Below are 22,190 nucleotides of genomic sequence, written 5' to 3' on the forward strand. Positions count from 1 at the left end.
AGTTTAAGCCTGGACTTATGAGTAAAAGTTGATAATTTTGGTAAAATGCAACAGTGCCTTACTTAAAAATTCTATTTGTCAGTAACTTCTATATGAGATAGAAACTTAAGGCTAGGTAAGACGTGGTTAAAATGTTGAAATTAAGTAAGTACTCTATCAAATACTAGGCAGAAGAGAGAGATACTGTGGGCTGAAGTGGGCTAGCAAAGGCCAGTGAGAATTGAGTTGGACCCACAAAGTCAGAGGAATTATAGTATTAATATTTATTGCATGCCCACTGTGTGCTAGACACTGTTCTAAGTGCATTACATGCATTATTTCATTAAAATGTATGAGCAGAAGCACCAAGGATAGTGATACATAAACTATTTGGGAGATAGAGAATAGACTTATCAGAGACTAGGGTTGCCAGATTTAGCAAAAAAATATACAGGCCACCCAGTTAAATTTCAATTTCACATAAACTATTTAAAAAAATATTTTAAAAATTGATTTTAGAGAAAGAAAGGGAGAGAGAGAAAAACATTAATAGGTTGCCTCCTGCACCCCCCTGCCCCTCCCCCTGCAACCCAGGACCAAACCCACAACCTGGGCATGTGCCCTGATGGAACTGAACCAGTAACATTTCAATGCACAAGACGACGCTCAATCAACTGAGCCACACTGGCCAGGGTTAAACAGTTTTGAGTACAAGTATATTCCAAGTAATATACTGAAATTATATATTAAAAATTGTTGTTTATCTGAAATTCAAATTTAAAATACAGGGTAGCCTATATTTTGTCTGCAATTCTATGTCTGACTTGAGTGGTAGGAGAGGAGGTAAGGTTCAAAATGGAAGTTGAAAATGAGATTTTTTGAAGGCCTCAAGAGCTAGACCAAGTAGTTTGGATATTGTTTTGTGTATAATGAGAGCCACTGAAATTTTAAAATGTTTATATAGCTAGAGAGAATCACAATGTTTAGGGATATTTATCTTAGCTTTGTATAGAATCATGGGTTTCAGGATCATGGGTAGAGATTGAACGAAAGAAGTCCTTTCAAGAGACTTAATAATTTAGGTGAGAAAATATATAGTATAAAGAAAATGAGAAACAAGTGAGATAAAATTAATTGGTGGGCATACATTATTTGTGGAAGGAGAAAGTAAAAGATTTTAATCTTAATTCTTATGTAAAAGATAATGATAGCACCATTGATAGAAAGAAACCAGGATACACAGATTTGAATAGAGACACTTTAGTAATTGGGTAAAGTATCTCATTGGCAATCTTGAAAAGAGGCATATTCTTTTTTATAACTATTCTGTCCTAGAGCAGTACTATCCAATATAAATATATCGCAAGCCACATATGCAATTTTAAATATTTTAGTAGTCACATTTTAAAAAGTAAAAAGAAACAGTCAAATCAACTTAATAATGCTTACCCCAATATATTGAATATATTCAATGTTACCAGTATAAAATAATTATTAATGAGATATTTTACATTCTTTATTTCATACAAAATCTTCACAATCCAAAAGTATATATTTTATACTTAAAGCACATCTCAGTTCAGACTAGCTACATTCCAGTGCTCAATAACCACATGTGACTAGTGGCTATCACATTGTACAGTTCATTTTTATTTATTTTTTATTTTTTCATTTATCTTTATTGTTGAAAGTATTACAAATGTCCCCTTTCTCCCCCCCCCCATTGATCCCCTCCCCTCTGCATCCCTACCCCCCAGGCCCTCACCACACTATCGTCTGTGTCTGTGGGTTATGCATATATGCATATAAATTCTTAGATTAATCTCTCCCCACCCCTCCCCCTCCCCCTGCCATCCCTCTGACATAGTAGAAATAAAAAAAAACACTGGAAGAAATAAACAGCAGATTAGGGGAAGCTGAGGATCAGATCATCAAGTTAGAAGACAGGGTAGGCCCAACTGGCATGGCTCAGCAGTTGAGCATCAACCTAGGATCCAGGAGATCAAGGTTCAATTCCCAGTTAGGGCACATGCCTGTGTTTCAGGCTTGATCCTCAGTGGGGGTGTGTGCAGGAGGCAGCCGATCCATGATTCTTTCATCATTGATGTTTCTCTCTCTCCCTCTCCTTTCCTCTCTCTGAAATCAATAAAGATATACATTAAAAAAAAAAAAAAAAAGACGACAGAGTAGGAAAAAGTCAATCAGAAAACCAAAAAGAAAAAACAAAAAACAGGTCCATTTAAAGAAGTTGTGGGACAACATGAAATGTAACAATATTCACATCATAGGAGTTCCAGAAGAGGTCAAAAGTAAGCAAGGGTTAGAGAATCTGTTTGCAGAAATAATGGCAGAAAACTTTCCTAACCTGGTCAAGGAAAGTCACACAAGTTCAGGAGACACAGAGTGTCCTAAGCAAGAAGAAAGGCCCACACCCAGACACATCATAATTAAACTGCCAAAAATTCAAGAGAGAATCTTAAGGACAGCAAGAGAAAATCAATCTGTTACCTACAAAGGAGCTCCCATCAGGCTGTCAGCTGATTTCTCATCAGAAACTACAGGCCAGAAGGGAATGGCATGAAGTATTCAAGGTAATGAAAAGCAAGGATCTGAAACCAAGACTACTCTATCCAGCAAGATTATCAATCAAAATAGATGGTGAAATAAAGAGCTTCCCAGACAAAAAAAGACTGAAGGAATTTATCACCACCAAACCAGCACTGCAAGAAATGTTAAAGGGACTGCTGTAATAAGAAGTTGAAATAGAGAGTACGAGAAACATCGCTTCTCGGCCTTTTGGCTAAGATCAAGTGTAGAGAGTACGAGAAACATAGGCATAAAGAAATAAAATAGCAATAGATAAGTACCTATCAATAATAACCTTAAATATAAATGGATTAAATGCTCCAAAGGACATAGGATAGCTGAATGAATAAGAAAACGACCCAAATATATGTTGTCTACAAGAGACCCACCTCAGAACAAAAGACTCACACAGGCTGAAAAAAAAGAAAAAGGAAAAAACCTTCAGATCAGGCTGGCATGACTCAGTGCTTGAGCATCGACCTATGGGTTTGATTCCTGGTCAGGGCACGTGCCAGGGTTTCAGGCTTGATCCCCAGTGGGGGCATGCAGGGGGTGGTGGATCGATGGTTCTCTCTCATCATTGATGTTTCTATCTCTCTCTCTCCCTCTTCTTTCCTCTGTCTGAAATCAGTAAAAATATATTTAAAAAAAAAAAAAGAAAAAAACTCCTGGAGGACCTTAAAGGAGAGATCAACAGCAGTACAGTCACAGTAGGGGACTTTAATACCACGCTAACTTTATTTTATTTTTAAAGATTTTTTTTTTCTTTTAGAGAGAGAGAGAAAACAAACAAAAACATTGATGTGAGAGCAAGACATCAGACCAGGAATTGAACCAGCAACCTTTTGGTGCACAGGACAATACCCAACCAACTGAGCCATAGTGGCCAGTGCTGTACAGTTCATTTTTAGAGGGTGGTTATTTTTTCCTAATACCATGCCTATAAGTTCAGTAACTGCAATAGAGAGTACCAGTTAAGATCACTAAATATGATGAACTTTCTAGGCCAGATATTGGCAAACTATGGTCTATGAGCCAAATCTGGCCCACTGCCTGCTTTTATAAGTCAAGTTTTATTGGAATCTAACCATGGTCATTTATTTGTGTGTTGTCTATGGCTGCTTCCGGATAGCAAAAGCAGAGTTGAATAATTATGACAGAGATCACAAGGTCCAAAAAGCCTAAAACATTCTAGGCCCCAAACTAAAGTGGCAGGGATAAAACACAGTTAGGGCTCTCCTCTTGGAAATGACTACAATGACCATGCCCAAGTAAATTCTAGTTCCACTATAATTACAGACATAGATGGTGGCATCTCTATCTCACAAATGCAGATAGTAAGCCACTGTGTCTATGACTTGTCCAGTAAATCACAACAGTTAGTGACACAGCTGAGACTAGACTCAAAATTTATTTGTATTTATCACTCACATAGCTATGGAGTGAAATTTAAAAGAATTTCTAATATGCAGGCATCATGCTGATTAACTTAATGCCTATGAAATTAAGATTTGCAAACTGAGGTTTTAATACTTTCGAAATCAGTTCTGAATTTTAAGAAAGAGTTGACCCTTGAACAACTCGAGTGTTAGGGACACTGACATCCCCCTGTCTCCCCATCACAGTTGAAAGTTCAAATATAACTTTTGACTTCCTCAATGGCCAACTGTTGACTGGAAGCCTTACTGATAACATAAACAGTTTATTAACACATATTTTATATGTATTATACACTGTATTCTTACAATGAAGTAAGTCAGAGAAAATATGTTAAGAAAATCACAAGGAAGAGAAAGTACCGTATATATTTATCAATACCATAAATTTAAAAAAGATCCGCATATAAGTGGATCTGCACATTTCTAACACATATTTTTCAACTGTATTTTCTCGCACAGTGATTTAAGAGTTAAGAGGGAAAAAATCTACAGGACCACAAAATGGAATATGGAATTAATTAATAGTACACACTACTGAATAATTGTGTGCCTGCCAATGTGCTATAGGCTTTAAATGTAATCCTCACAACACACTAGCAAAATACATGATATTATCTCCCATTTTAAGAAAGTTAATGCACTAAAATGTAAGCATTTTGTCCAGGATGCCACAACTATTAAATGGGAGAGCCTATATTCAAACCCGTCTTGTTGACTCAGAAGCAGTAGCCTTTAGGAAGGGGGGAAGGCCTAAGAAACTGCCAATATATTATTTTAAACATCCAATCCAGAAAGGCGTGGTAGCTGTGATCCAGCAGATCTGTCATCAATCCATTTGATCAGGCACTTTTGTGTGCTCCTGGGGACAAAGCAGCATTTTTGAGGGGCAGGGACTTATTTGAAGTGTCTGAGGAAGGCTGTCCCTCCGATGAGTGAAAGAGTTGGCGATTTTAAATAACTCGCAAGCATTCTTCTCTATACATCCACCAGCCCCTGCGGGAAAGGCTTCGGGGCCGGGGTGGGCAATAGATGGTGGGGAGGAAGGGGTGCTCCTCTGGGTTTCCGAGGTGCTCCCCCCAGGGCAGCGCCCGTTCCCAGGATTTCTGAGCCTCTGGAGCAGGCCTCGGACAGGAGGGCCCTGCACTCCGTTTCTGCTGTGCGTTTGGCCCGGAGTTCAGGGCACGCGTGGACGCGCCTTCGGTGCATTGATGTTTCTCTCTCTTCATTTGTTCTTGTGGGTCTGGACTTGCTGTTAGGTAAACTCATGAACTTACTCATAAGGACCTCAACATTCGAGGCATATAAATATTTAAAAAATTCATGGAAAAACGAAGCACAGGCTTATTTTCAAATGTTTGTGCAGGGTGGCAGAAGCATACACATTTTAATGAAATCATCTTTGTGTCAGGGACAATCTGATTATTCATTTATACGGGGGCGGGGAATATACCTGAACTTTTTCAATAACTTTTAGAAAAATCCATGTAGCATGTTTGAGTTTGATCCCCTGTTTACCTGAATTATATCATAGGACTTTAATATCAAAAGTATTATAAAGGCTTATAGAAAGACTTGGTTTATTTAAAAGATATGATGTGGCAGCACAGGAAAGCTAGCTCTATAGTATCAGTGGTTTATTTCCCCCCTGTACTGAATTAAAATCGGAAGGGGGAGGGGAAGGCAAGGCAGTGTTAAAGCCAGGAGGTTGACTCACTAAGGAAATGAGTCAGTGGCTATGAACCAAAACTTTCCTTTTTTCTGAGGCTTTGACTTTGAGAACTTAACACTGAATTATTTAAAAAATCTTCTTGCTTGCTATCAGTAAATTAAAAGTAGAATTATTATTTTTTTTAGAAACCTATTCATATTAGTATTTGGGATTCATTTATTTTTTTCAACAAATATTTAGTAGAAATACAGGGATATTAAAATAGTAATTATATACTTCAAACTAAGAAAATATGTAGTGATTTTGTAATAAGGCATTATGTCAGTATCTTTGTGTATATATTTAGCTCTAGGTAACCAATAGTGATTTTTAATCAGCTTTTAAAGCAAGACATTTGAGGTTATAGCTAAACCTGAGGTGCTGGTAGCTACTGACACATCATATTTCTTTCTGATATGCTTGAGTTTTTTCCTAAACCATGAATTGTTTCTCAGGAACCCTGAGCCCTTAACTGAAATGAATACTTTCCATTATGGCTTATTTTTAACACTTTAAAAGTCTGAACTGTCCCCGTGGCCGGTGTGGCTCTGTGGTTGGAACGTCGGCCCATGCACAGAAGGGTCTCGAGTTTGATTCCTGGTCCAGGGCATGTACCCGGGTTGCAGGTTCGATCCCCTGGCTCGGTGGGGGCAGGTGGGGGATACAACCAATGGGTGTGTCTCTCTCACATTAATGTTTCTCTCTCTCTCTCCCTTACTCCCCTACTTCTGCTCTCTCTAAAAATCAATGGAAAATATATCCTCCAGTGAGAATTAACAGCAACAAAAGAATCTGAACTGTAATGATCGGGTTTGAGGGTAAAGAGGTAGGTATCTCAAAGCAAACACTAGTACGGTTATATGAAAAACTTCCAGCTTTTTGTGGCTGATTGCTTATCTTTGTGATTTGAACCCTCTTATAAGATTGGATAGCAGTTTTTATTCTTTCCAGTTCCTGAATGATACTTAAGATAGTGAATGCATTTCACACAAGAACCTAGTATTTGGAAACCAACTTGAATCTTACAATTATTGTTTTTGTCATTGAGACAAACTTGAATTATAGGACAAAACAAAATTTTATTTAGTGTACTAGTATATAGTGGTATCTTGAGGAAAACATTTTAAATAAATGCTAACAGGTAGTCTTTTATTTGTTGGATATGTTGTTGAATGGAGTGTGGATCTTAGACCAGCATGACAAATTTTTAAAATTATATCCTAGGTAACTAATCTTCTGATTAGTATGGTTGGCAGGGCTATTGTTTCCATATGCTTAGACATGTTAACTTTTCTCCTTTCACACCTATGATGATTTCAATAGGCTGGTTTTTGTTTTTTCTTGCTCCATGTCTCATCTTAATAAAACTAAAGTCTGTTGCCCACTGGTATACCTTAGAGTCCATGTTGCTTTGCTGAGAAACAAAATAGTGACTTAGAAAACTGTATGACTTTTGGATTCTGGGTTACAGTGTTAGAAATACTAGAGGAAATAGCATCTGGAAACATCCTGTGTATGATGTTGTGGATGTTATTCACAGCATGGAAGGAAGCCTGAAGAGGGAAGAGGTCCTCCTTTCCTTAAATAGGTTATATAAGACACTTCTTACCTTTTATCAGGCACTTTTAGTTCCCTGCCTGACGTCCCTGATTTGGGGAAAGAGTGTGGGGTTTTGAGTCAGACAGACCTAGGTTTGAATCTCAGTTTCGTTTTCTAAAAATAGAAATTGTAATGTTCACCCAGCAGGGCTCACCCAGTAGTAAGGAGAAAGTCTCTAGCATAACATCTGGCATGGTAAGCACTCAATAGATTTTAGTTTTATTTTCCTTCTTCCTTCTAGTTTAATAATTTAAAAAGAAAGCAGAAATAAAATTCAAGATTTATGGTTAGTATCATTGAAATATTTCAAGATGAAATTATATGACTAGGATTTGTATTAAAATAATCTGGGAGTGGGGAGTGGGATTATAGATGAAACAATATTAACCATGAGTTGGTAATTGTTGAAGTTCAGTGAATGAGCATATGGGTATTCATTGGTATGTTTAAAATTATCCATAACAAAAAGTTTAAAAAATTATGCCATACATAAAAAAATATTCAGTGAACAAAGACTTTCTTAAGGGAATGAGGAACCAACTCATACCTTTGAGAACAGTCATTATAGGTTTATGAATGGTGGTAGTTTCTTTCCTTCAACTGCACAAAACGTGTAGTCACCAATTCTTTGACTAAGAGGAAGGAAAGTCAGGAGGGCAGCCTGAAAAAATCCTGGAGAGGTTTAAATGCTTTTGTCTAATTATCTGAGTCACTCCTCGGGGTGGAGGTTCTGTGGCACGGCTCCCAGCCAACATAATTTTCAGCTGGAAAAAGAGAGCAGTTGGTCCAAGAAACACAGTCACCAAAAGGTCTACTATGACCCTGCAACCAGCTTTATACACAGACATTTACTCTGTTATCTCAGGTTAATAATGGAGATGTGTGTACCAGTGCTTCCTCTTCTGATCCATATTAATTTTCTAAGAATGAATGTATACTGAAAAAATTGAAAAAATTCCAGAGAGCCACCAAAAGTGAATCACTTCCTCGCAGGGATGTGCTATCGCATACAGCACTGAGCTGCCCAAGAAAAAAAGCCTGCCTTTCTCGTGTTTCATGGGCGATTAAAGGCACATCAATTATTCCAAAAGCTAAAGATCTCCTTTTTTAAAATCCTCACCCGAGGATATTAATGATTTTAGAGAGAGAGGAAGGGTGGGGAGAGAGAGAGAAACATTGATCGGTTGCCTCCAGAAAGTGCCCTGACTGGGAATCAAACCTGCAACTCTTTGAGTACAGGACGACTCTGCAACCAGCTTCAAAGATTTATTTTTAAAGAACAAAATTAGCAGTCGAGTGTCAATTTTGTGGGAACAGGGATTAGTGAGAACACTGGTCTGGTAGAATCCCCCTGAGAAACCACGTGGGGCGGGAGCTTGAGGGGGAGCCCCGGCCACGGCCCCTGCCTCTCCTCTGCAATTGGCCTGTTCAGGGTTTCGTCTTGGGAAGCTCAGTTAGATTATACTTTCTTTGGTAAGTATTCATGTCATCAAAGTTTCCAAATTTATTCGAAAGGTTGAGTGTTTTAATTTCTTCTGTATCTGTGGCAATTTTTCCTTGTTTTATTTATGTTGCGTATCCAAGATTTCTTTTTCTCCCCTTGACTTGTTAGATGAGGTTTTATTTGCCTTTTTCGTTTTTAAAGCACCAGCTATTGGGATGTATGTCTACCCTTTCTCTGTTTTTTCAATTCATTAATCTCTACTTTTGTCCTTATTGTTTTATTCTGTTTTCCTTAGAAAAGAAACAAGAAAAATAAAACGCACATGTCGAGTGATCAGAGCTTGGAGTTCTCATTTTTTCTTTCTTATTTATTTAGACATAATTATTATTTATGGCTGTGAGATTTCCTGGGACCAGTGTTTCAGTTGTATCCCTAAGGATCTGTAGTGTTTTCATTACTGCTATATTTCAGATGTTTTGAAATGTCGATTTTTATTTCCTCTTTGATCCAAGAGTTGTCTATTAAGACATTATTCTTTAACTAATATCTATCAATTCTCTATATGAACCATGATGATACTATATTTCCTCTCTATCTCCCTTCCCTCTCTTTTACCACCAAATTTTAGTTATATTATCTATTGTCTATATTATATTTTTATAAGAAAGATTATATTATCTTTTTTAGTAAATGGTAATTATGCCTCAATAGTCTCATTAATTACTTTCTCAGTTTAAAGAAATCTTTTGGCCCCCAGAGATTACAGAAGAAAAGAGAGAGAGAAATCAGTGTCCTGCCTTTTCCCCACTCCCCTCTCAACTTTCTTATTCAAGTTATTTTCGCTTTGTGAGAGTTTATAGCATTTTCATTCAGTTCTGTAACCACAGTTCTCACTTTTGTTTTAATCCTGGTCCCACAATGAAATCGATTCAGCGCTCACAGGCAGTTCTTTCTGGAAATCTCCAGGACTGCAATTTGTCTTCTGATAGTTTCTTTAGAAAGAGCTCAGGGGGACAATGTTTCCTGAGTGTTTGTTCAAAATCGTTTCTTGCCCTTAGAATGAATGACAGCCACTATCTTGAGAGGAAGACACTATCTCGGGAGGCAGCTACTGTGGAGACAGGCAGCTCCCCAGCCAGGTACTATCTCGAGAGGCAGCCGGTCTGGCAAGAGGAAGACACTGTCACTAGAGGCAAACACCGCTGCGACAGGCACCTTCTCTAGGGGCGGCCGTCAGTGTGCTGCAGGCCAGTATGGCCAAAGGAAGCCGCTATCTTGAGAGGCTGCGCTGTAGCGAAAGGGAGCTTTCAGGCAGGAGCTATTGCCTGAGGCAGCTGCAGGGCAGGACTGTAGCGAGACGGCATCTGCTCGGCCATTTCCTCCACAGGTGATAATAGTAAGGGGGAAACACAATACGGTCTCCCATGGGAAGGGCCTGATAGGTTTTTTATTTTTTATTTTGTTTGTTGGTTTGTTTTGTTCATTAAAATCCACATATGAGAGAGAGAGAGAAAGAAGTGAACGACAGTTTGGAATATACACTTTCTTTTTGGTAGAATTTTCTAGATACTGCTACACTCTCTGTGTACTATTGATTGATATCATGGAGAAATCTGAGGCCGATCTGATTTTTCTCCCTTATAAATGTCTTGATTCCTCCCTTTCCCCACCTCCTTGCACCTTGGCTGTTCAAAGAATCTTTCCTTATTATTGATTGATTGATTGATTGATTGATTGATTGATTTGAGAGAGAGAGAGAGACAGAGAGGCATCGGTTTGTTGTTCCATTATTTATGCATTCATTGGTTGCTTCTTGTATGTGCCCTGACCAGAGATAGAACCTGAAACTTTGATGTATGATCCGAAATTTTGGTGTATGGGCACAAAGCTCTAACCAACTGAGCAACCCAGGCAGGGCTTTCTTTATTTTAAAATAATCTTTATCTTCTCAGTTTAGTAAACTTATGACTATCCTGGGTCAAGATTTTTGTGAGATGTGGTATGCCATTTCAATTTGTAAATTCAAGTCTTCTTTTAGTCTAGGAAAGTTTTGTTTTTGTTTTTTTTTAATCCTCACCTGAGGATATGTTTTTAAAATTGACTTTAGAGAGAGAGGCAGGGAGGAGAGAGAGAGAGAGAAGCATCGATTGAGAGAGAAACGTTGATTGGCTGCCTCCCCCACGCTCCCCCACCGGTAATCGAACCTGCAACCTTTCGGTGTATGAGACGATGCTCCAACCAACTGAGCCACCGGCCGGGACCAGGAAAGTTTTCTTGAAATGTATTTTTAAATGTCTGTTCTTGTCCATTATTCATGTTGACAAGGACCTCTTCTTCAGGCCCTCTTATTTTGTGAATACTTGCCTACTCCTGCTTTCATATTTATAAGTTTCTTTTTGAACATTTTATCTTTATTTACATTTCATTTGTACCTTTCGCTCACGTCTAAGCCTTATGTTTCACACGATCCCCTTACCCTCGCCCCCCTCCAGTTTTGCAGACATCTCTACCAGGGTTTTATTTTTTTATTTTTCACTCACTTTTTTCCCTGAGCTCAGGCGGCTTATGTTTCATCTTTTGTTATCGCACCCTCCCTTCCCCGAGTTGTTTCTTTGTCTCATGCTTGTTTTCTGGAAGCAGCTTAAATGTCTTTAAAATTTAAGGCAAAAGTCATGTTCAAAATTTTCATTGGCTCTTGAGGTAACATTTTCATGGTGACTTTTCATCTGCATTTGTTTTTCTGTTTTTCACTTTTTTCCTTATACCTTTGTTGCTTCCTTTTTTGTCCCTCGTTTTTGCATGAGGAGAATTTTTCCTAGATTCACTATTTATTTACAGGATGCTTGTGTTGCAGGGGGGGGGCAAGGCCACCTACAGCGGTGAGAATTTTCCTTTTGACCCCAGCCGCTGAAGACGGGCAGCCCCCGTCCCTCCTCAGCAGCACGCGGCTCCCTGTGCTCGGGGGATTCTAGCTGGGCCTCACTTCCTCCGCTGCGCAGAGCCCGGCTAGATCCAGGGGAACATGCCACCAGCCTGCCCATCTGAATTAGACAGTTAAGGCTGCCGTGGCAAAGTACCGCAGACTAGTTGACTTCAAACAACAGAAATATATGCTCTCACAGCTCTGGAGGCCAGAAGTCTGAAATCAAAGCAGGGTTGGTTCCTTCTAGAAACTCTGAGGGAGAATCTGTTCCATGCCTCCATCCTAGTCCCTGGTGGCTGCTGGCAACCCTGGTGTTTCTTGGCCTGTAGATGCATCACTCCAATCTCTGTCCCCATCTTCACATGCCATTCTTTTCTCTGTGTCTCTTTGCCTAAATTTCTGCCTTCTTACAAAGACACCAGTCATTGCATAGGGCCCACTTTAATCCAGTATGACCTTATCTTACCTTGATTGTATCTGTAAACTCTATTTCCAAATAGGATCATATTTACAGATACCAGGGGTTAGACTTCAACATATCTTTTGTGGGGGACACAGTTCAACCCATAATACTATCTTATTCCCGGTGTTGTGCAAACAGAGCCATTGATTTTTTTCCTCCCTTAGTATATGTATCTTATTGATTGAACTATTAAGCTCTTTCTGAAATATATAGCCTCGGGTGCCCTCGCTCAGCTTCCTTTCATGCCTTTTCTCAAACTCCACTGCCTTTGGTACCCCTTCCACCCATTTTGTGCTTAGGAGCCTCACCTCTCTTTTAAATTTTTTATTGAAGATGGTGTTTGTATTCCTGTCTCTCGCTTCCTTTTGTTGTCATTGGGTCTCTAGAGATGACAGGAATCCCAATGTTACATGACATCTTCAAACTGAAAATGACTTGGGTCTCTCTCATTCTTTAGGGGTCACTGGCACACTGAACTGAACAAGAAAGGGATGTACACAATTTTCAGTGCTTATTTCAGTAAAATAGCCTTCAGTATTCTAGCCAGCCTAGCATGCCAGCCTAGCCGCACCGTCTCACAGGTGGAAACTAACAGAATTCACTTATAAAGAGACTTAATAACTTTTCTTAAGGATTACATTGAGCAATATGCAATCATAATCATTTTTTACTTTTATATAACAATTAGTGTCATACTTCTTTAATTATATGATACTTAAGAAGCTTATATTTACCTTTCCCTGTATATAACAGGTCTGTTTGTGTTGTATCTTTATAACAATGTATTGTTGAAAAAAAGTATTCAGTTTAAATTATTTTTACTCTAGTTGACTCTTTCTAAACATTTTAAGAAATCTAAAACTACTCCATCAACTAAAGGAGTTTATTTCCAGGAATAGCCATCACTTCTTATATATAGAATACTTAACATATTCTTAGCCCCGAAATATTCCTGGAATCTGCTGATTTATTGAGACTTATTCTTGTAATATTTTCTACCATAGTCTGCTAAGTACTTGATTCTGTTAAATGCTAATAACAGGCATGACTGTCCAGGTCTCTCCAAGCTTGTCAATTTTGAATTATTACCACTTCGGCTTCAATGTGATTCCTCTGAATGGCGGAGTCAGCAGTTCCACGCTGCTAAGTAATAGATGCAGTCAGCATGCAGAACTGCTCAGAACCACAGAACACAAGAGGCAGCTTGTTTTAACCACCTCTTTGCTCAGGACTATGAGAAATAAAATGTAGTTCCAGAAATGATTTTTGCCAGGGTTGGCATTTGCGAAAATATTTGTCCATATTTTGAATAACAACATTCCTGAGCTACTATTAACCTAATTATGTGAACACCAATGTAGCATAGTGTTTGTGAATGCGCACTTGGAGCCTGACTGCCTGGGTTCAGATCTTGGCCCTACAAACTCTCTGAGCTTGAGCAAGTTTCTTAACCCTTCGGCCCCTCAGTTTCTTCGTCTATAAAATGAGAGTTGGTGTTGGATTAAATGGGTTAACCAATGTAAGGCACTCAGAACTGTGCCTGCCCCACCGTAACCACTTATGGACATTAGCCATCATGACAAGTATTAATTATTTTCTTCATTTACTCCCTGGACCTGCAGCCAAACCAGCAGAATAGTAACTACTGACTAATGACACTGAGAATTGCTAGCCGGGTGATTAGTAGGTGTTCAGAAACCATTGCTGGAACAAGTCACTGACTGGAGTTGTGTGTCAAGGAGGGGACACCAGGCTTGAACCCCTCGCCTCTACATCTACCAGACAGGAAGTTGCATTCAAGAGATAAAGCACCTTAAGTCTCTAAGAGCAGTGTCTGGCACATGGGTGCTCTGCAGCTGTCAGTGGAGGCTGAATGCTTTATGACACTGTTTCAGAGCAGGACCGTTTAAACCTCTCATTCCAACCGCAGAAGAGGAAGGGTAAGGTACTGAACACCAAGGGAGGGATTGTGTCGAAGAGGAAGAAATCAGCTTGTACCTCTGCAAGCAAATGAAAATTGCTGGCCCAGGAAATAAGCATCCAGAAGAAAACGAACAAGGTTAAGTAATAAGACTAAGTTATGTATCTAGTCTGCTCCGTGAGTATTTTAACTCTTGTGTGTAAAACTTTTCCCTTCTTTTTCAGGAAGAACTTACCAATTTTTAACAATTACAAGTTCTGGGCAAGGTGTTTGGTCTCCATTTCTGCGTGAGGGAAAGGCTGAGTTACGGCTGCCGTCATCGCCCACCCTCTATATATCCCCAACCTCTCTCACACACCTCAACTCGCTGTTCCTTATGAGCTACTTCAGTTTTCTTATGGGAAGACAAAGACCTGTAGAGCTGTATTGGTGCAGGTAACAGGAGGACTGGGGATCAGATGGAAAATAAGAGCCCTGGTTAATAGGTCCGGCGGTGCTATGGAAAGAACAAGGGCCTTGGAGTTACAGGGCCTTGAGCTTGCAATCCAGGCTCCAGGACTAACTGGCTGGGTGATTTTAGGCAAGTTACTTAACTCCTTTGAATCACATTTTTCCTACCTGGGAAATGGGGTTACTATTACCCTTCTGAGGCTGTTGTAAGGATTAAAGATAATCTATGCTGGGTACAATGTAGGCCCTCAATTAACAGTATTTTTTCTCAATTTTAACTGAAGGCAGAAGCATTTGACCTAATTCTGTGTAAGCCAGCTTGATATTTCCTGTCTCCAGCAGTGAGGTGAAAACCTTGAAAAAGGTTTGTATATGCACATAAAGATTCTATTCAAGGTCTCTGTGCATTAGAGAGTAACGAAGAATCTAAATTTTTAGAGAATCTTCTGTTACATCAAATGATCAGAACAATATGGCCACTTGCTTACAATGAAACAAACAAGTTTTAATGTTAGCTGAGTAGTGGTATAAAGAAAGATTTAGACGCTAAGGGCGGAAACTGTCTTCTTTAGGATTCCCGGAAACAGCTGCTCTGGTGTGGCATACACAGGAAGTGCTGAAAGATGCTTATTTTACTAAAGTGAACGTTATGCATATTTATAACACATGCATTCTTATTATTTCTGCACCGTTAAGAATGAATCTTAAAAGAAAAAATATGTAGTCAAGTAAAGCTTTTGCGAGGATTATCAGGGTTAGGATTGAACATTGATTCATCCTTCGTCATTGTCAACAGCTCCTAGTGCCATACAAACGAGCAAGCCTGAGTAGGCAAAAACATGTGAAGGAAGTAAGCAACAATGGGAACCACAGTTCTGCTAGTGCCTGGACTTCAAGTAATTTTTTTCTACTTATTTTAATCTTCTTTAGTAAACTTATTACTTTTAAACTCTGATCTTTCCCTCCAACCATGAACATATAAGCATGTATGTGTCTCCCCCATACTTCCCCTCCACGCTAATACACACACACTTTTATAGATTCATTCTTGGCTATGCTGAACCTAAACTAAAACATTAAATATAGGACTGAAGGACTGAATGAAAGGGTCCTCGTTTCATTGTTCTCTTGGGGCTTAAGTACTGATGCGTCAGAATGAAGTCAAAAGAGGTTTGGTTCTTGTATATACAAGCTGACTTACAACCTATCATTTTGACCATAGTCTTGAATTATGATATTTGTTAAGGATCCCAGAAAATATGTGAAAATGTTATCATACAACGGATTTGACTTTAAAAACCAAAGTTACATGAACATGTAACATACATAGTTTTTGTATTGGTTATCTATTGCTACATAACAAATTACCTTATGATTCAATGGTATAAAACAATGACGAACATTTATTATCTCATAGTCTGTGGGCCAAGAATTTGGGACAAGCTTAGCTAGGAGGTTCTGGAGTCTTTTAGGGTCTTTCATGAGATTGCACTCAAGACACTGGCATTTTGAAGCTACAGACATCTGAAGGCTTGACTGGGGCTGGAGGATCCACTTTCAAAGTGGCTCATTCTCATGGTTGGCAAGCTGGTGCTAGATATTGGCAGGAGGCCTTAGTTTCTCAACACATGGGCTTCTCCACAGTGCTGCTGTGTGTCTTCATGGCATGACCATTGGCCTCCCTCAGATCATCTGATCCATGAGAGAGAAGGAAGATGCAGTATCATCGTTGTTTTTTAAAGTAGGCTGCCATTATGATTATTATTATTGATTTTTAGAGAGAGGGGGAGGGAGAGAGGGAGAAAGAGAAACATACTTAGGTTTGTGCCCTGACCAGGAATTAAACACATGACCTTCTGGGGCAGGGGACAACGCTCCAACCAACTGAGCCACACCGGCCAGGGCGAAGCTGCAGTATCTTTTATGACTTAGTCTCAGAAGTCACGTCCCATCATTTCCACAATATCCTGTTGTTTACACAAGCCAGGCCTATCCATTGTGGGAAGGGACTACACAACATTTTGAACAGCACCTGGCAAGCACCAAGGGTGGAGGCTGACTACCAGAGCTCTACAAAATTTGATACCAAAAAGCCACTTTTTCACATTGTGGAGTAGAGATGGGAGTAGGGAGTTTCTTTCTCTCTTGAGATAATATTTTCAACTTTTAGCTGATTCTTTTGCTATACTTACTTTGGATATAAATTTTCTCTTCTACTTTTTTTTTTTTTTTTCAAAACCAGCCACGTTTCATTATTTTTTAAATTCTCATCCAAGGATATGTTTCACTTGGGGGTGGGGAGAAAGAGAGAGAGACATCACATCGACTGGTTGTCTCCCGTAAGCACCCTGAACGGAGGGTCAGACACGCAGCCTAGTATGTGCCCTGACCTGGAACCGAACCTGCAACCTTTTGGTGTAAGGAGGACACGCCAGCAAACCGAGCCACCCAGGCAGGGCTCTCTTCCACTCTTTTTCACCGCTCGTCCCTGTCAGCGTCCTGTTTCTAAAATGCTCTCCCCACTCCTTTCATTCACATCCTAGTCTGCGTGGATCTGGGGGAAAATAACAGCCTGGGGTGCTGATGAAGGAACTGAAGTATCCTTCCCTGAGTAAAACATTTAAGTTTCAGGGAATGATTTCTCTGGAATTATATCTAAAACAAAACATTTACGAATTGGACTGTGTTTAAAATGAGGACGTACTGCCCTGGTCGGGTAGCTCAGTTGGTTGGAGCATCGTCCATACACCAAAGGGTCACGGGTTCAATTCCAGTCAGAACACATACCCAGGTTGAGGTTAGATCCCCGGCTGGGGCACGTGTGGGAGGCAAGCCATCGATGTTTCTCTCTCACATAGATGTTTCTCTCTCTCCCCACCTCTCCCTTCCTCGCTCTCTCAAATCAATAAAAACATATCTTCCAGTGAGGTTAAAAATATAATAAAATAAGGCTGTACAACTGGTTCATCACAGAAAGAAGTAGAATTCATTATCTATGCAATAAAGACATTTGGGCATCAAGTGCTAATGTACACATTATGAAGTTAGCTTTATTAGATGTGATTTCTGGCCTCAAAACTACCACCTAGGGAAGAGCCAAGACGAATTTAAATAGTTATAAAGACAGTTTGATGATTGTGTATTCATAAAAAGACTACCTTCTTAAAAAAATTTTTTAAAAAGACCTTCTTGATCCCCATGTAAGCTCTTTAGTAGATTCATGTTTGCCAACTCTGCAGGGCTCTATGCTGCCCCAGTGCCCTGGAGGACCCGCTTCATGTGATGATTGTGTCCTTCAGTATCGGAGAATCAGACAATGAAGAGCCTTGAGAAGGGTGGGCTCAGCACATTTAGAGTCCCTGTGTCTTCCTTTAACAGTTTTTCAAGCTTTTTCTAACTCTACCAGTTATCTATAGATGTTTTCTGGGATCAGCTTCTACCTCACAGTCACTTCTAAGTTTTTATTCCTTTAGAATTGCTGTGAACCAGTAATGGAAATAATCAACTGTGGATAAAAAGGGGTTCTATAGAAAATAACATCACAGTAAGTAATCTGATCATAAATTCCTACCTGGGCAGGTAATGGAAGGTAGTCATGCCCCAGGCATATAACTTCTTTAGTAAAAGATTATCTTTGCCTTAAGCAAGCCCTGTCCATTGTTTCTGCACATCTAGGTTAACACATCTTTGAAATGCCTCTTTGCAGACCCCTCTTTTTAAAGTGAAGGAGTTACCATCTTCAAGAGAGCAAATAATTTTAACTATTTTCTAATCTGATCCTACCTTGCTTTCTCCCACCTTCGTATAATCTTCCTTATGTCCCGTCCTTAATTCCAAATGCATATAAGAAGCTGCAAACTGCCATTTCTAGGAAGCACTTTTCTCAGTCTGTTGAGATCTTGCTTCCAGGTGTATCCTCTGTTTGACACAAATAATTTTTATAAAAATTCTCTACAGGTTTGGTTTGGATGGGCTTATGTTGATGCAAGTATATTTCCTTTAAGTCTAAAAATGGATAGAATACTATTACTGAAATGCATAATTTAATGTTGCTCAGGCAGTATTACATGAATACTGCCTGAGCAACATCCACTGGGACCACCTTGATCCGGCTTCGAGTTTGAGGGAGCCCAGTGCTGGGTAGGCCACAGTAGAAGAGTTGTGAGTTAACCCAGGTAAAACACTGACCTGCTAGTCCTACATGTCTTATGCAGAGCAACTCCAAAGGAAGCCTCACTGGGGTATTCCAAGAAGGCAAATGCCTGTGACTAGTGTGTGGTGGGCGTGAGGGTGGTAAGAGGGCCTTTGGGTTATGTCAGTTCAGTGTGACCTTGAGCAGTTTATTTACGCCTCTTTTTAAACATGGGGGATAGTGGGACCAGGGCTGGGGGAAGGGGAGGCCATGTGTAACACTCTCAATGATAAAGATTAAAAAAAAAAAAAAAAGGAGATAACCCTGGCTGGTGTGGATCAGTTGGCTGGGCCTCATCCCGTGTACCAATCGAACCTTGCTGGTTTGATTTCCAGTCAAGGGTGGGCTTGATCCCCAGTGGGGGGCGGGCAGGAGGCTCTCTCTCTACCCCCTTCTCCCTTCTCTCTCTAAAAATCAGTAAACAAAAAAAAGGGAAGATAAAAGTATCTAGCACATGAGGTTGTCATAGGATTAATGAAGAAATGTCTGTAGGGTTTTTCTTGACTGACATACAAGTTCTCAAATATTAGCATTTATTTTAAAGCACATACACACACCTTGGGTCCTCACTGTAGTTCATCATGGGAGCCCATTTTAATAGGCAGGCCACTTTAAAGTAAGAATCCACTTCTTTTCAACAATTAAAACCTCTCAGTTAAAGAAAAGTGTTTCAGCAAGAATGGGTCTTACGGAATAGCACCCGGGGTGTGACTACGGGATGGAATGTGTCCATGTGTATACACAGTGAAGGCTGTAAAGCTTTGGAAGGCATGGGTTAACACAGAAAGTGTCCCTGTAAGAGTTAGATTCTGACCTGAGTTTAAAGGGCTGGAGGGGAGAATATGGAGAATTTTAGGCAAAGGCTGCAAAGGAAAGAAGATAATCATCTAAATAAGTTATGCAGGCCCGGCTGGGCGTGGCTCAGCGCTTGAGCGTCGACCTAGGATCCAGGCGATCGGGGTTCGATTCCCGGTCAGGGCACATGCCCGGGTTGCGGGCTCGATCAATGACTCTCTCATCATTGATGTTTCTCTCTCTCTCCCCTTTCCTCTCTCTGAAATCAATAAAGATATATTTAAAATAAATAAATAAATAAATAAGTTATGCAGGAGTTAGGGAGGGGGTGAGGTTCAATGTTTATCATTAGGGAAGCTTTCAGAGAAAGAACTACATCCTATGTAGCTTAAGTGAAAATGGGGCTCGATTAGCTCATGGAAGTGAGATCAGGCTACTCTTGGCTCCAGGCAGGGCTGGATCCAGGGCTCAAATGGTGTGGTATGGGAAGGCTCCTGCCTCCACCTGGTAGACAGATTCTCTCTACGTGGTGAGCAAGACTCACATTTATTATTTTTTTTTAGCTCAGTGACCAGGGAGAAAGTCTTTTCTGAGAAACCAAATTTCAAAGAGGCCTTTGACCTGACCTGGATCATAGGCCCAACTTTTTCCAGTCACTGTGGCCTTGGAGGAAATGGGGTGTGCTGGGGAAGGGTCAGCTGACTGAACCACATGGCTGGGTTCACCACCACCAAGAGGAGCTTTGCTCCCAGCAGGCAGGACACAATATGCTAAAGAAGCAGAGGACGGAGCCGCAGCAGGTACTGCTCTGCCTGACCTCCCGGGTCTGCCAATACCAAGGGCAGAGGTAGCTTCTGTTTCAGCTTGACTCCAGCCCCTGAGCAACACAACCCCCTGATCACATGAGTCCCTGGAAACCCCATCTTGCAGCAGATACTTGCCAAGAGGACAAGTGGAGACACTTCTTTTGTTCGGAGAGATTTGGACCTATGACTGAATTCATTGAATACAACAGGGTCAGCAGAGTGAAGCGTGGAGGGAGGCTGTTGCTCAAGCAGTGCAAAATGAAAGCAGCCTGGGGGCCGCCTGGGATCGGCTGCAGCTTGGAGCCCAGTGACGCGCAGGTCACAGTAGACGAGTTGTGAGTTAACAGGGAAAACGCTGACCCACTAGGGCTGAGTTATATGTGCAGCTCCATTGTCAGTGTCCTTCCCATGTACCCTATGTGGTCTTCAGTTCAATGGAATATAACTTTTTATCCTTAGTAGAAAAGTCTCAGGAACATTTTTAGAGAACTGTTTATTTACAGTAAGAATTAGCACAGCGCCTGTGCTTGAAACGCTCGCTTCAAAGGCCTCTGGGTGAGGCGGCACGTGGGCTGGGGCACGGACCGGTGCAGAGAATGCGCACAGATTACTAGAATGCTTTAGAAATCCTTTTCTGCTTCAGATAAGTGGCTAATTAAATTTGGGGTTGGCTACTGGAAAAGTGCCAGTTCTGGAAACGAGCATCTGTGGATCACACTTTGCTTCAGATGCTTGGCTCCTTGCTAGAGCTGCGCTGGAAAGAAAGCGGGGAACTGCTGCTAGCGCCGCGACCAGCAGGCAGGGTGGGAGGAGTGATTCACCATATTTGCTTTCAGGCTTTCATCTTGTAGCGAGATTAATTCAGTAGAACTCAACTTTCAGAGAAAAATGGACCATTTACTGTTTTAGATTCGGGCTTAGGCACAGCAGGTGGATTTTTCCAAATTGCCTCATTTGACATTTCCTAGAAATGTAAGCTAACATTATTCCATTTTTTGGCAACTGGTAAGTTATATTTGAGCATTCTGCAAGTCAGTTGGCAGGACTGGGAATTTCGAACACTTAACTATCTCTCTCGAGCTTGAGCTTGATTTTGTCAAGTGAATTTTAACTGTGAGACAATCTTTTTTTAGATCTGGAAATCGACTCAGAAAATTTAAGTCATTTGCCAAAGGTCACACATTAGAGCTGGGAACTGATGAATATTGTTTATATCTAGTTCTTTTATATCTTGGAGTCACTTGTAAAAACTGACTTAAATTTGTGATGTGTGTAATTTTGTTTAGTGCATGGGTTTTTTTTGACATCCCTCTTATCCTGGCCTTTTCCCTTGGTACTTCTGTGGTCTGCTCTTACACAGTGAGCGTGGAAAGCTGCAAATCACATTTGCTCTTCTTCTAGAAGCAAACTTTCCTGCTATGTTGGGCAGATCCCACAGGCAAATCCGCTTTGCCAACAGTAATACCGTCTTCCAGGTGATGATGTCCTTTGATCTTTTCAATAGGAAATGGTAGGCCTAAGCAAATTAAAACCAAGTAAGCACCATCGGTTAATGACTCCTTAATTGTTAGACATGTCTGATCTTTACCAGTTGTCTCTAAGACACCACTTTAATTCACTATTTTAATGTAGTTTTACTCTTTTAGGGTTTCTATATTCAGTAATCTTTTAGGTCATTCGTTGGTGTTTTTGCTTGTTTGTTTTTATGAGTGTCACAGATTTCCCCCATATTCCTCTGTACCTTTGGGGTTATTAAATGTAGATGTAGTCTTTTCTTGTTTATAGAATTCCTGCTATTTGAAATTACCTGTTAGGTTAATAAAATGCAGGCATTTTCTGGAGGTGTGGTTTTGAGAAAAGATGAGCCAGGGGGTGAGTTTGGATT

Source organism: Miniopterus schreibersii (genome assembly GCF_964146895.1).
Source record: "Miniopterus schreibersii genome assembly, chromosome: 1".
In the NCBI taxonomy this organism is placed as follows: Eukaryota; Metazoa; Chordata; class Mammalia; order Chiroptera; family Miniopteridae; genus Miniopterus; species Miniopterus schreibersii.